Source organism: Gracilinanus agilis, chromosome 2, assembly GCF_016433145.1.
Source record: "Gracilinanus agilis isolate LMUSP501 chromosome 2, AgileGrace, whole genome shotgun sequence".
NCBI lineage: Eukaryota > Metazoa > Chordata > Mammalia > Didelphimorphia > Didelphidae > Gracilinanus > Gracilinanus agilis.
Genome location: NC_058131.1, coordinates 88,803,732 through 88,817,624, shown reverse-complemented (window position 1 = coordinate 88,817,624; position 13,893 = coordinate 88,803,732).

The following is a 13,893-nucleotide window of genomic DNA, read 5'->3' as shown; positions in this document are numbered from 1 at the left end:
TTGGTTTGAGTCTTGAATTTGCTACTAATTCCACTGCCATCAAATTTCTTGTATATATTTCATATATACTTGTTTGTGTATGTGTTGTTTGCCCCATAGCATAGTTGTAAGCTCCCTGAAAGCAGGAACTATTTCAATTTTGTCTTTGTAGCTCCAGCATTCTCTGTGTCTGATACATTCTCTTTTTTGAACCCAATAGGTAGGTTCATTGCTGGAGGGAACTCCCAGTGCCCAAACTCCTTTTACCAATGTAGATCAGCAACTGCTCTCCAACTTATGGTCTTAAAAAGTTACCTGGGGTGCCAAGATGTCAAGTGACTTACCTGCTTAGGGTGCAATAGCCAGGGTGAGTTAGAGGTGGGACTTGAACTTGTATCTTCTTGACTCTGAGGTTAACTCTGTACCCATTGTTGCCTCTCCTGGATTGGCAAACAGTAATAAGAAGATGCTTGTGATCATTGTTGATAGCCCTATGGCCAAGAAAGGTAGGCTATAGGAGGTGGCACTTGAAGTGAACCTTAAAGGAAGCTAAGGATTCCAAGCAGCAGAGGTGAGGAAGCAGAGCATTTCAAGCTGGGCAAAGGCATGAAGGTGGGAAATGGAATGCTGTATGTGAAATAGAGTAAATAGACAAATTTGGCTGGAACATATAGTGCATGAGGGAGGAATAATGTGCAGTTAGTCTAGACAGGTTGGAGCCAGAATATGAAAAGCTTAAAGTGCCAAATAAAGGACTTTGTATTTTATCCTAGAAGCAAGAAAGAGGGGACTACTGAAATTTCTTTTTTTTTTTTTAATTCTTTTTTATTAATTTCTTTTTTTATTGATTAAGAAAATTTTTCTGTGGTTTCATGATTCATATTCTTTCCCTCCCCTCTTCCCACCCCCTCCCATAGCCAACACACAATTCCACTGGGTTTTACAGGTGTTATTGATCAAGACCTATTTCCATATTATTGATATTTGCACTAGGGTGATTGTTTAGAGTCATCCCCAATCATATCCCCATTGACCCAGGTGATCAAGCAATTGTTTTTCTTCTTTGTTTCTACTCACACAGTTCTTTTCACTGAAATTTCTTAAGCAGGAAGGTGACTTTCACTTTAGGAATGTCAAAATGGCAGCTCTATGGAGAATGGATTGGAGAAAGAAGAGATGAAGGCAGAGAGAACAGTTAGGAAGCTGTTGCAATGGGCTGAGCAAGTCATTAAATATTAAGCCTCAGTTTTCTCATAAAAAAAGGGGATGAACTAGGTCTTTTCTAGCTCTAACTCTATGATCTGATGATCAGGGAGAGAGTTAATGGAGTCCTGACCTAGGGTAGAGATTATGTGAGTAGAGGGAATGGGATGCATGCCAGAGAGGAGGAGGTAGAATCGATGAGATCTGACAACTAAATGGCAATAGAGTGTCAGGGAGAATGAAAAGTCAAGGAGATTTCCCAGGTCACCAACTTGGCTAACTGGAATGACAGTAGTACCCTCAACAGAAATGGGAAAGTGAGGAAGAAGGGTAGATTTAGGGGAAAACATAATGATCTGTTTTGAACATGTCAGGTTTGTCAGTTTCTGTTCAGGTAAGAGTTGGACAAGATGGTCCCTAAGAACCTTTCTGGGGTGTCAGAATCTACCATACTACTCTACTGTATGGTGAATTTCAGAGTTGCTACTCTATCTGAGGTGCCCTTTCTAATCGATACCCTCAAGCCAGCTTGCTCAGTTTATTTGATCTGGGCCTTAGTGATTGCTCTGGGGTACTGGGTTTTGCTTAGGTCTGGTGTTTTAAATTCTAGCCAGGCTCAAGAATAGGTTAAAGATCCAGGCCCTGTTAGGTGGACAGCCAAGAGCAATGGGAATTGGCTAAATTATCCAGAGAATTCAAGCAGAAAACCAAAACAAAACATTTTTGCTTCAGTTAGTTGGATATTTCAGATGTAGTTAGCTTTTAATTGATCAAATAACCAGTAGCATTGAGGTCTAAATTATTTGGATATTTTCTTCGATCTTACTCTTGGGTCTAGCTTCCAAGGGGCAAATGAAGCAAACAAAGTGTGACTTTGTCATTTCAGTACCCAACTTCAAGAGGAAAAGGGAAACTCTCTTTCAGTGATTCATTATTGGATATTTGGTTTCATGTGGTAAAATAGTCTGTTGAATGAAAATAGCATGGAAAAGTGGTAAAAAACATTGGGTAGAGTCATATCCTACCTATTCTATTTACTACCTGTGTAATCTTGGGCAAATCATCTGCCTGCTTGGGCTTCAGTAATATGGAGGAGTTGGAGTAGAAGACTTTGGCTATTCCTCTCAGCTTGAGATGTATAATTGGTGATATTCTTCACTCAGTTGTTGGGGAGGGGTATGAGTCTACATCTTGAGACTATTTGGGTTGGGACAATGACTAGTGAAATAGTTGATGAGTGGATTGGAGAGACCTGAAGGAACAGAGTCAGACAGAATTAGAGAGATGCAAAGTGCCCAATATCAGGGAAATCGTAGTCTCTGTGTATACCATCATAATCAGATCTAAAGTATATTCAGTTCTGGATACCACATTTAAGGAGACATATTGATAAACTATCAAAAGAAGATAGCCAGGATCATAAAAGGTCTTAAGGTCAGATCACAGGAAGATAACTTGAAGGAATGAGGGGATTTTTAGCCTAGAGGAGAGACTGTCACATGTTATATACTCAAATGTTATATATAGTTAGAATACTTGAAGGCTATTTCAAATGGGCGGTAATAGGTAAAAATTGTAGGGGTTGTCAAACTTTATACAAAGAAACACTAACAATTGAAATCTTTTAGCAAAATGACCACTTGTCATACACTTTAGAGGATATTCATTTTACATGTGGGTTGGGTAAAACCAAGAGTTCTTAACCTTGTCTCTATCATGGACTCTTTTAGTAGAAGTCTGCCAAACCCTATGGAGACTTTCTCAGAATAGTATTTGCTGCCCACATTCATAATGGAAGGAAATGCTAAATTTCTGTTAGAGGTTAATGAAAATAAAGATGCTATTTTTCCTATTCAGGTTTATAGACTCTTTGAAATCTACTAATGGCTTCCAGGAAGAGAATCCCTGGACTAAATGGGCCCTGTGTTTTCTTCCAGGCTCTGCGATTATGCTAAGAGAAATTATAAGAGGAATAGAGAAAGGGAGGAAAGAGGAGAAGAGGGGAAGGGAGGAAAGGAAAAGAGAGAGATTGAAAGAAAGAAAAGAAAAATTGAGGACCATGAAATATGCAGAAGGAGAGGAAAGAGAGAGATAGACACAGAGAGAGAGAGAGATAGACAGACTTTGGAACTTGCTTTCTACCATTTTCATTCTCCATATCCCCTTTTTGCTATCTTGCTCAAACTCTTCAGTGAGTTTATGAATCTTCCTTCTTTCTTGTCCCTAATCTCCTTTTCCTTTTTTGATCTTTATTCTTATTCCCACTTGAGGACTGACCTAGGGGATGCTTGAAACCAACCTAATTTCACAGACTCACCAGGTCACTGTCCAGAGCTAAACTTCCAAAGAAGTAGTGAGAGGAATTGGGATCTGAGTTCAAGGGTCACTGTGAGGGGTCATTCCTCTGACCAGAGAAAGAGGTCACATTCATCTATGTTGGCTCCAGGCCCCTATACATGGGCTACAGAAGCACGTGAGAGCACAGGAGCCATTTGGAGACTGGGGGGTGGGTGGGCGGCGAGACTGAATGCTTGAACCCTAGACACATGGATACAAGGTGGGTCCTGGTTTGGTCCAGCTCTATACAGGACTGCTTCCTCTCAGCAGATCAGTCCAAACTTCTGATGATCACAGTCCCACCGCCCTCCATCTGCTTCATTTCCTGTGCACCCTTGGGTTGGCGGCAGAACCACAGCTGCAAGGCTTTTCTCTCTCACCCAGACACTGGGCTACGGCAGGAGCCATCCAGATGTGGCCAGGATGCATCATTTTGAATCACCAGAGGGTAACCCTAGAGAGGGGCAGCCCTCTCCACCAGGCCGGCTGGTCCGCTGCTGTACCTCCTCAGTGGCCCCTGCACAACAGACACCTTCTCACTCTGGGACACCCGAGGAGAGAGCAGGAGCAGTGGGTGTCCCCTCTGCCAGGCAGTCATTTCCCTGGATGCTGGGGCTTCCGCAAATCCTCAGCTCAAACTCTGAGGAAAGAGCCAAACCAGTATAAGTCTGTACATCGAAGGCCTCAATTTCAGATTAGATTCACAAATTTAATTTCCTATCCCTTAATTTAATTCTGCATTTTAGTTTTGTTTTTATTATTTACACGGGTTCTCTTTAATGAATCCAAATTGCTGCCCTCTAGCAGTATTTTGTCTTAGGTTAACTTCTTGAAAACCGATCGGCATTGGAGTTTATTCCACACTGGGTTCAGTTATTTTCTGAAACGAAGCACAATTAAATTAGAATAATGAACATGCTCTTTAGAGGATTAATTCATAATAAGCAAGCCATGTGCTACAGCTCACAGAAGAAAGGGCACACGGATCGAAAGCTGTTTTTTTTACGTAAATATGAAAAGTACATTCTGCAGAGCAGAACAAATCAGCTAATGACATCCAGAGCGCTAGCCAGGCCCAGAGCGGCATGAAGCTGGCATCTCCCCTCCAGCTAATGCACATTATGTATACACTATGTTGCCTACCTTGGGTAAGGAAAGGCTGGGGGCCCCTGAGGACAGATGGCTCCTCTTCTGAGAATCCAAGTGTTAAATGAGAAGGGCTTCCCCAAACCTTCACCTCAAAGCTTCTCTCTGGGCCTCCCAGATAATTCCCTCAGGGTTTCCCAAGCCTCAAAGCCTGGACTGCAACCTCCTACCCTTAGGAACTCCCAAGGCAGGATACAGCCCATCTGCTCTAGCATTACCACCCCCTCCTGGGTTGTACCTCCCCCTCTCTCCCATGCTCCTAGGATGGAAGGAAGGAGAGGCCCTTCCTTCCATCCTGGTCTCCCAGCAACCCCAGGAGGAAAAAAAAAAAAGGCTTTTCTGTAGGAATCCCCAGAGTGGCCATTCCTTAACCTGCTTCAGGAGCCCACTCAAGTTGATTGTGGCATCCGTTATAGAAAGTTCAAAAGGGTTCTCTAGACTTACCTGGCCTCAGATATCTGGGGAAGAGCAAACCCAACTTCAGATTTACTTCTAACACATGAAGACCCCGTTCTGGGGGTTACAGATGGAAGCAATAGTTGACCGAAAACAAAAGGAAGATTAGACAAACACATGAATGGTACATGAATGCCCAGTGAATGAATGAGTGATTGAATGATGACAATACTGAATGAATCGATGCTAAATACTGAAGAATGAAAGTTGTATGAATGAATGAAGGTTTGAATGAATGAATTTGCCAGTTAATGATGACTGAAATTGGAGTGAATGCTTTAATGCTTGAATGATAAAGATGAATTAATGAATAATGAATGACCTTACAAATGATTTCTCCACAAATGAATAAGCAATGCAACATGAATGATTTATGGAATGAATAAATGAATGAACAGATACCTTTTGAAGGATAGAAGAAAACCTTCCAGCTGCCCCAACCTCAAGGAATTCTTTGGTAGAGACAGGATTCTGTCTGTTGTTGGCCCCAAAGGCAGGGAGAGCTTGACGGGATGAGAGGACCTACCTTGGTGTAAGCCCAGGTCAAATGGGAGGGGATACAAGGGAACTGGGGCAGGCTGTTGGGGGTACTGTGAAAGGAGAGATGGGGTTCAAAGAGGTCTGAAAAGAACTGAGGAGAGAGACCTGGAGGGGACAGGTGGAAGTAGGGGGGAGGGAGGGAGGGAAAGAGAGCCACCAAATATGGGGAGAAGAAAGAGAGTCTCTGCTGACTCTCGCAGTCCCATAATAGATACCTTTGCTTGAAGAGGGTCAGTGCTTCTGACCTAGGAATGGCAGGCCCAGGGCCACAGTTAAAAAGTGTAAGCATTCTTTCTTTGTTGATCCTGTGACTACAGGCTAACTAATTTTCCCACAGGCAAACTGATTTCTGTGATGGGAATCTCTGTGAAACCACAGGCCATAGGATGCTTTACTAGAGACTTAAAACAGATAGATTAGTCTGACTAGTGACAGAGTTCAGCTTTGCTACATTTGGTATTGGTGTATTTCAGGGGTTATTATTTTTATGTATATATAACTTACATAATATGTAAATTATATTTACTATTTCAAATTTAATGATATTTTAATGAATCTTCATTTAAATATTTTATTTCATATAAAATTTTATTTAATTTTATATAATATAACAAAATATAAAAAATACATAATATATACAATCTAATATAATAATAAAATATAAAATAAATGTACTTCAATATAAAATTTTATTTAGTATAAAATAAAAGATATTTGATGTAACATATAAAAATAGAATAAATATAAATGCATTTACTACATATTACATATTTCTTTTTAAAAATAAAAGTCCATTTCCTTGATCACCATTAATGTCCAGGAGTCTGATAGGATCTTTACCTCTTGCCTTCAATCTCCTCTTTAGGAGCCTAAGCCCTGGACAAGATCTCTAGGGTGGGGGTGGAAGTGTATGTGTGTGAATTCCCAGTAGAGAACTACTGTGTCTGATATTATCTGAATTTGGGGGTATGACAAACAGACAAAAATTATTCAATTTGTAGTCAGAGGAACTGATTTTGAATGCTGGCCTTGCCAGTGTAGGACCTCCAGCAAATCACTTAAGCTTCCTGGGCCTTAGTTTTCTTCTTATTATTATTTCTTATATTCTAGTCTCTTAGTGAGAGAATGGTTCTTAACCTGAGGTTTTGAGAACCTGTTTTTTTTTAATTGTTTCTGATAACTATTCAGTCTAATTGCTTTCCTTTGTAATCTTGTGCATTTAGAATAATCATTTGAGAAGAGGTCCATAGGCTTCCCTGGATTGTCATTGGTGTTAAGAGATTAACTCCTGAACTAAATTCTTTTCTAAGTTTAGATGCAGCGATAAAGGGCAGGCATGTCATGTTCCCTGCCACCCTAAGGGAGGGCAGCAGTTGGTTCAGAGGCGTAGGGAAAGAGGACCCTACTTGGAACTCCTGGGACAGCAGGAGGGGAAAAAGATGTCCCATTTTTAAAAAACAATTAGCTCAGAGGATTCACGTATGGAAATAACATTTTATTTCTGATTTTTAAGCCAACATTCTTGGACGCTGAAAACCGAAGGGCCTTTGAAAGAGGTCTTCCCTCTTTCTTTTCCCTTTGGGGAGTCTTCAGGAACTGAGGGGACCCTCTTCTCAAACGTGAGGGCCAGAGGATTCTACAAAGTCAGGCAGACCTGAGGGCCTGAAAATCCCTTAGGCCTGGAATGTAATCAGACAAGACAGGCTAATCAATGAAAGCAGACCCCATGCTCCCTCCATAATTGCATTCCTGTCTTTTCATCCTAACAGCAAGCACTTAAAGTAATTGCATTCCAATAAGGCTCTCTCAGGTCTCCAGCAGCCATGACAAGACCAGCTCTGAAACCTGTTGACACACCATCTGCATCCAGAGAGGCCACTGAGACCCAGGACAAGCTGTTTTAAATTCTTCTCAGTTGCCTTTGCTACAGGAGACAATGGATTTTGTAACTGATCTTACCCAATGGCCCACATTCTCGTCCCACCCACTGGCCTGAGCCCTGAAGCCAGGGCAGCTCCCTGCTGGAGCTGTCTTTCTGAGGTCAAAACAGTGGCATCTGTTAGCCAAAGCAGGTGGCCCCTTTGGGAATGCTTCACCTTTTCCATGGCAGGGCAAGGCCAGGCTTGGCCCAACCAGCTCAGGAGGTGGAACTGCTAAGTGATTGGAGTAGGTAATATAGTCTAACTATATTTACATAATAAATATATTACTGGTGCCTTCCTCCAGGGCTTCCCCCTTGTAGGGGGTGTCTAAGGAAAAGCAGTAGGTCTCCAACATTTGGGGAAGCCTTATAAATGTAAGAGAATAGCACCTCCTTAAAATATAAACAGTCTCTAAAAAAGTCCTGAGCATGCTACAGAAAACAGAGTTGGCTAGATTAGCAAAGAAAAATTCTCAGCATATGATTTAAGATTCTCTTAAGAATTATCTTTTTTATTGTGAACTTAATCATTAATGAACATGAACATTTAAATATTTTTTAAAAGACATGTATAAGAACTTCTGACAGAAAGGAACAAACACACAAGGGTTTAGAAGGGGGTTTGAGTTTTCATAATTTCCAAACAAGGATCTGAGTTCAAACATTAAGCAAGTCACTTTTTGTTGTTTTTAGCTTGGTAAGATATTCCAAAAATTGTAGTCAGAGTACAGTGTACAAACTGGATGAAGGAAATTCCTGTAGGGAGTGATATGGCTACGGTACAGGTGTTTTTATTTTCTATTCCCACTGTTTTATTTCTGAGCAAATTACTTAATTTCCATAGGTCTTGGTTTCCTTCTCTTTATAAATGAGGGTATATTGGACTAGACCTCTAAAATCCCATTCAGATTTAAAGCTATGATTGATTCTATGATTCTTTCCCCCAGCCAAAGGATGGGCTTGAGAAGTCAGAAAGGCAGAATATTGTGTGACATTTCTAAGCATCTTCCCCTGATCGCATGTTCTATTCCCAGCATACATTCTGCTTCTGTTTTCCTGCTGAGAAATGCATGTCTTCTGATCGAACCCTTCCTTTTCTCTCCCTGCTTTGGCCACCTGAGACACAAGAACTGAGGTGGGTTTGGATCATCCTTTCTGAACAACCTTTTACTCCTGCTGATAGAATGAATCACTGTGGCTGGTGGAATGAAAGGAGGGACAAAGACTTGGGGTCTAGAATGCTACACTTAGAGTTGAGTGCGTTTACCAGAAATAGGAAGGGAATTTTGTTATGGAACTAGCTCTACCGTTTCCTCAGTTTGTCCAGTGCCAATGTACTAATGCCTCTTTCCATTTCAATTAGTGAAGAAGGCTGCTTTATTTGGGGGCTGTTTTCCTGTTCCAGTTTGGTGGGCCAGTGCCAATCCTTTCATCTGTGTTGTACTATCTCAATTGTTTTTCTCCTTCAGAGGGACAATCAAGGCTGGGTATTTTTGTTTCTTTTTTGTTTTTTGAAAGGATACAGTATTTCTCAAAGGGCTTAGGTAATTCCTAAGAATTTATCATTTGTGAGCAGGCTGGTTTCAGAAAATGTAGACTTTGGGATGGAGAAAGATACGTCTAGATATATCACTCTCTTCCTCTCTCTTTGCGTTATTCAGACTTTATAGAGCTTATGCCTGAGGGGCGAGGGCATCACTGAGAGCTGAGGGCCAGGATTGGGTACATTTGCCCTCTATATTATAGTCTCTTCCTTATTTTGGAAGGAGGTAAGAGGATATTTGAAATCAGGATGTGATGAATTCCTAAAATTAGCATAGATGAAGACAAGAGATTCCCAAACCTTTTCAGTCCCCTTGTGTTTTAGGAAACATTCCCATTACATCCTTTCAACAGGAAAGGAAATAAGTTCTAGAGTTTATCATTTATATGCATATAGAAATAAAATGGAGATTAATTTTTTTAAAGAAAACTTTTGAAATCATCATAAAGTTATTGTTTTTCAAATCAGTAAGTAAATCCCCCAATTCTGTTTCCTGTCAGCCAACAGCTTGAGTATTGGTATAGTTTCTGAAAGAGATACTCTCATATCATATTCAACCTCCAGTTGGTTTCTTGCTTTGTATTTGATTGAGAACAGAACTGGGAATCCTGATTCACAAAGAAAAGATGTTTTAAATTGAATTAAAGTCTTATTTTAGTAAGAAAGGAAAAGGTGTATTTCTTCAAAGGGACACCAACAATTTTGTGACTTCATTGATTGGAAACTGATTTAAAGTTTTTGGTTATTGTGAAGATCAATTAGCTCCATTTTTCACTGGATTATTATTGCTTATTTTTTCTAGCTCATTATAAACAGCTTTCATATCCAAACCTCAATTATTTGGTTTTGGTAGGTAAGAATTATTTATAAAATTATCTCCAATTTTTCATTTTCTTCCACTAACTATTAATTTTGGACCTTTTCAACAGGATAGATAATCATTTACTAAATTACCTTTTCCCCAAATTATCATTAGATTGTGAGCTCCTTTATGATAGGGATTGTCCTTTGCCTCTTTTTGTATCCTCAGCACAGTGTCTAGCACATAGTAGACACTTAATAAATGTTTCTTGACTGTCTTAAATATTCCATTTATTTCTTTGTAAAGTTTCCATTGAAGGTGGAGTCAAGATGGCAGAGAGAAGTCACCGATTTTGCTGAGCTTGCCCTATATATCTCCCCGACAACAGTATAAAAAAATGCCCGTCTGAATTTTGGTTTGGAAAAGTCAAGAGAAAGGTACTGGGTGCTATTTTTCCAGTCCAGTACAGCTAAGAAAGATGGATAGAGAGGCCTTTGGACTCTGGGATTTGGGCTAGTCAGGAGTGCAGCATTACTACAGCAATAGCAGTGAGAAACTTTCCAGCATCCAGGAACCATTAGAAGTTTGAGACTGAACATCAGTAGGAAGTACTAGGACAGAAAGAGATCCCAGGGGTCCTCTGAACCAGTACTTGGAGTAGGAATGGGTACCAGATGGCAGCTCAATCTCCTATTACCCAATTCAGGTTCCAGGATAAAGGGAAACAATTACAAGTGACGGGGGCCTAACATCTGTAAGGACCAAAGAACAAGTTCCAAAAATGTTGCCCTGTGGCTTCAAGTCAAAGAGCAAGTAGTACTCAATTCTAACCTTTAGACACACATATAAATCTGCAATGAAGTAATCAGTCCAAGAGATGAAGACTAAAGGGGAACTTGTAATTCAGTCAAAAACTTGTGAGCCAGATTGAGAAATGACATAAAAAGACAAAGCTTCAGTCCGGATATCTCCCTAAGAAGTAAGCAGAGCTCAACAATAATATAAAGTTCCAAATCAAGAAGTTGGGTAGAATAATGAACAAGCCAAAAGAACAGGATCATAAAGAACCACTATGGCGATAGGAAAATATAGAGCATAAATGGAAAAGAGACAATGACTTGAAAACATCTACAAAGCAAAACTTCAAAGTAAAATGCAGATTGGAAGTAAGCCTAATAGTAATCCTTAGAAGAATTGAATAATAAGATAAAAAATAGTAAAAAAAATTTCAAAACCTGAATAAGAGTGATAGAGGAAAAATTGAGAAAAAAAAATATGAGATTTGTGTGAGAAAATTGTGAAAAGAGAATTAAGAGTTTTGGTAAAAGAGGTACAAATCATTACTGAAGAAAGCAATTCCTTAAAAATTGGAGCTGGCTAAATGGGAGCTAATGATTAGGAGACATCAAGAAATAATTTAAAAAAAGATTAAAAGCAAGAGAAGACAGTGTAAAATATCTCATATGAAACACAACTGCCCTGGAAGATAGATCAAAGATAATTTAAAAATTAGTAGGCTATATGAAGGCCATAAAAAAAGAGCCAGGCCATCATATTTCAAGAAATTATAAAAGAAAACAGTCTATATATTTAAGAATCAGAAGGCAAAGTTGCTCATTCTTCCTTTCAAAGGAGACTAATGACATTGCTGGGTAATATCTTGCCTTAGTAGTAATTGGATTTAAGTAAGGCAGAGATCAACAAAGTTGTCAGTCTCTGTGTTCCAGAGTCATTAAAGTCGAAGAAGCAATTGAAAGAATCCATTAGTCATCTACTGAAAGAAACTCCAAAATGGAACCTCTCAGGAATATCATATCCAAAGTCCAGAGCTCCCATGGCAAGGAGGTAACACTATAAGCAGCCAGAAAGAATAAAAACTCTAGTATCATGGAGCTATAGTTAGGAACACACAAGTTTTAGAATTTACCATTTTAAAGGAATAGAGTGAATAGAATAAATGTAATAAAATATAACATAACACAATATGTAATAAATATGATATGACATAATATAATATATAATAAATATATGATATAATGTGACATAATATAAGATAATGTAATGTACTATAATATTCCAGAAGACAAAGGATCTAGGTTTATAAAAGAATAACCTACTCAGCAAAACTAAATATAATCCTTCAGAGGAAAAAATGGATATTTAATTAAATAGAGGACTTTAAATAGTTTCTAACAAAAAGACCAGAACTGAGTGAAAAATTTGACATTCAACTAGAGGACTCAAGAGAAGCATAAAAAGGTAAACATGAAAGAGAAATAATAAGGGACTACATAAGATCTATATTCTTATATGGGAAGAGGATTTATGTAACTTTTTGGAATTTAATTATCGCCAGGCATCTTAAAGGAGTCTAATTAGACAGAGAGCATGGGTAGGATTCTATTATTATTATTATTATTATTATTATTATTATTATTATTATTATTATCTTTAAAACCTTTACCTTGTGTCTTAGAATTAATACTAAGTATTTGTTCTAAGACAGGAACAATAAGGGCTAGAAACTTGGGGTTAAATGATTTGGCCAGGATCACATTGTTAGGAAGTGTCTGAGACCAGATTTGAACCCAGGTCCTCCCATATCTGGATCTGGCTCTATATGCACTGAGACATATAGCCACATTGTATAATTCTATTTTGTTGTGATGTTCTCAAAAAGGAGACTAGAAAGGTCACTGAGAAGGGGGGATAAAGGAGAAGAAGAACAAGAGATATCTCACAAAAACAGGGAGTAGTGGGCTGGGGATAGGGTGACACTTGAATCTTGTTCTCAAATAAACTGGTTGAAGGAGGAAGTATATATGCACACATGCAGTTAGGTACAGAAATTCTTCTTAAACAAAAGGAAAACAGGGAGGAAAGAGAGTAAGAGAAACAATGAAGGAAGTTAAGGATAGATTAAAGATAATGGTCAGAAGCAAATTATATTCTTGAGAAAGTGACTAGGTAAAAAAGAGAAGGATAAGGATAAAAGAATAAGATGAAGGCAAGTATAGTTAGTATTCATAACTGTAAATCTGAATAGCATGAACTTACTCATAAAAGGGAAAAGAATAGAAGAATGGATTAGAAACTAGAATCCAGCAATATGTTGTTTACATGAAATACATTTGAGACAGAAAAATATACATAGAGTTAAAATAAGGGCTAAAACAGAAAATATTATGTTTTAGGTAAAATGAAAAAAGGCAGGTGTAGCATGTATGAATTCAGACAAAGCAAAAGCAAAAATAGACCTAATTAAAGGATAAACAGAGAAACTATGTTTTGCTAAAATGTACAATGGAAAATGAATTAAGATCAATATTAAATATACATGCACCAAACAGCATAGAATCCAGATTATTAAAGGAAAAGTTGAATGAGTTATAGGAAGAAATTGATAGATCGGAAAACTATAATAGTAGAGAACCTCAATTTAACTCTCTTAGATTGAGATAAATCTAACATAAAATATAGAAGAAAGAAGTTAAAGAAGTATTTACTTTGTTAGAAAAGTAATATCTGATTGACATGTAGAGAATACCAAAAGAGAACAGAAAGGAGTATGCCTATTTCTTGGCTGTGAGAAAAATAGCTACTTCACAAAAAGTGATCACATATTAGGAGACAAAAATCTCACAAATGAATGCAGAAAAGCAGAAATATAAAATACATCTTTTACCAACCACAATGCACTGAAAATTACATTCAATAATGGGCCTTTGAAGTATCATTGGAAATTAAATAACTCAATCTTAAAAAATAAGTGAGTCAAAGAACAAAACATAAAAACAATAAATAATTTCATTAAAGATAATGGCAACAATGAGACAACATTCCAAAATGTGTGGGATGTAGCCACAACAGTACAAAGGGAAAATTTCTGTCTTTAAACATTTACATTAATAAAAAAGAGCAGACCAGTGAATTAGGAATACAACTAAAACAAAACAGGAAAAACAA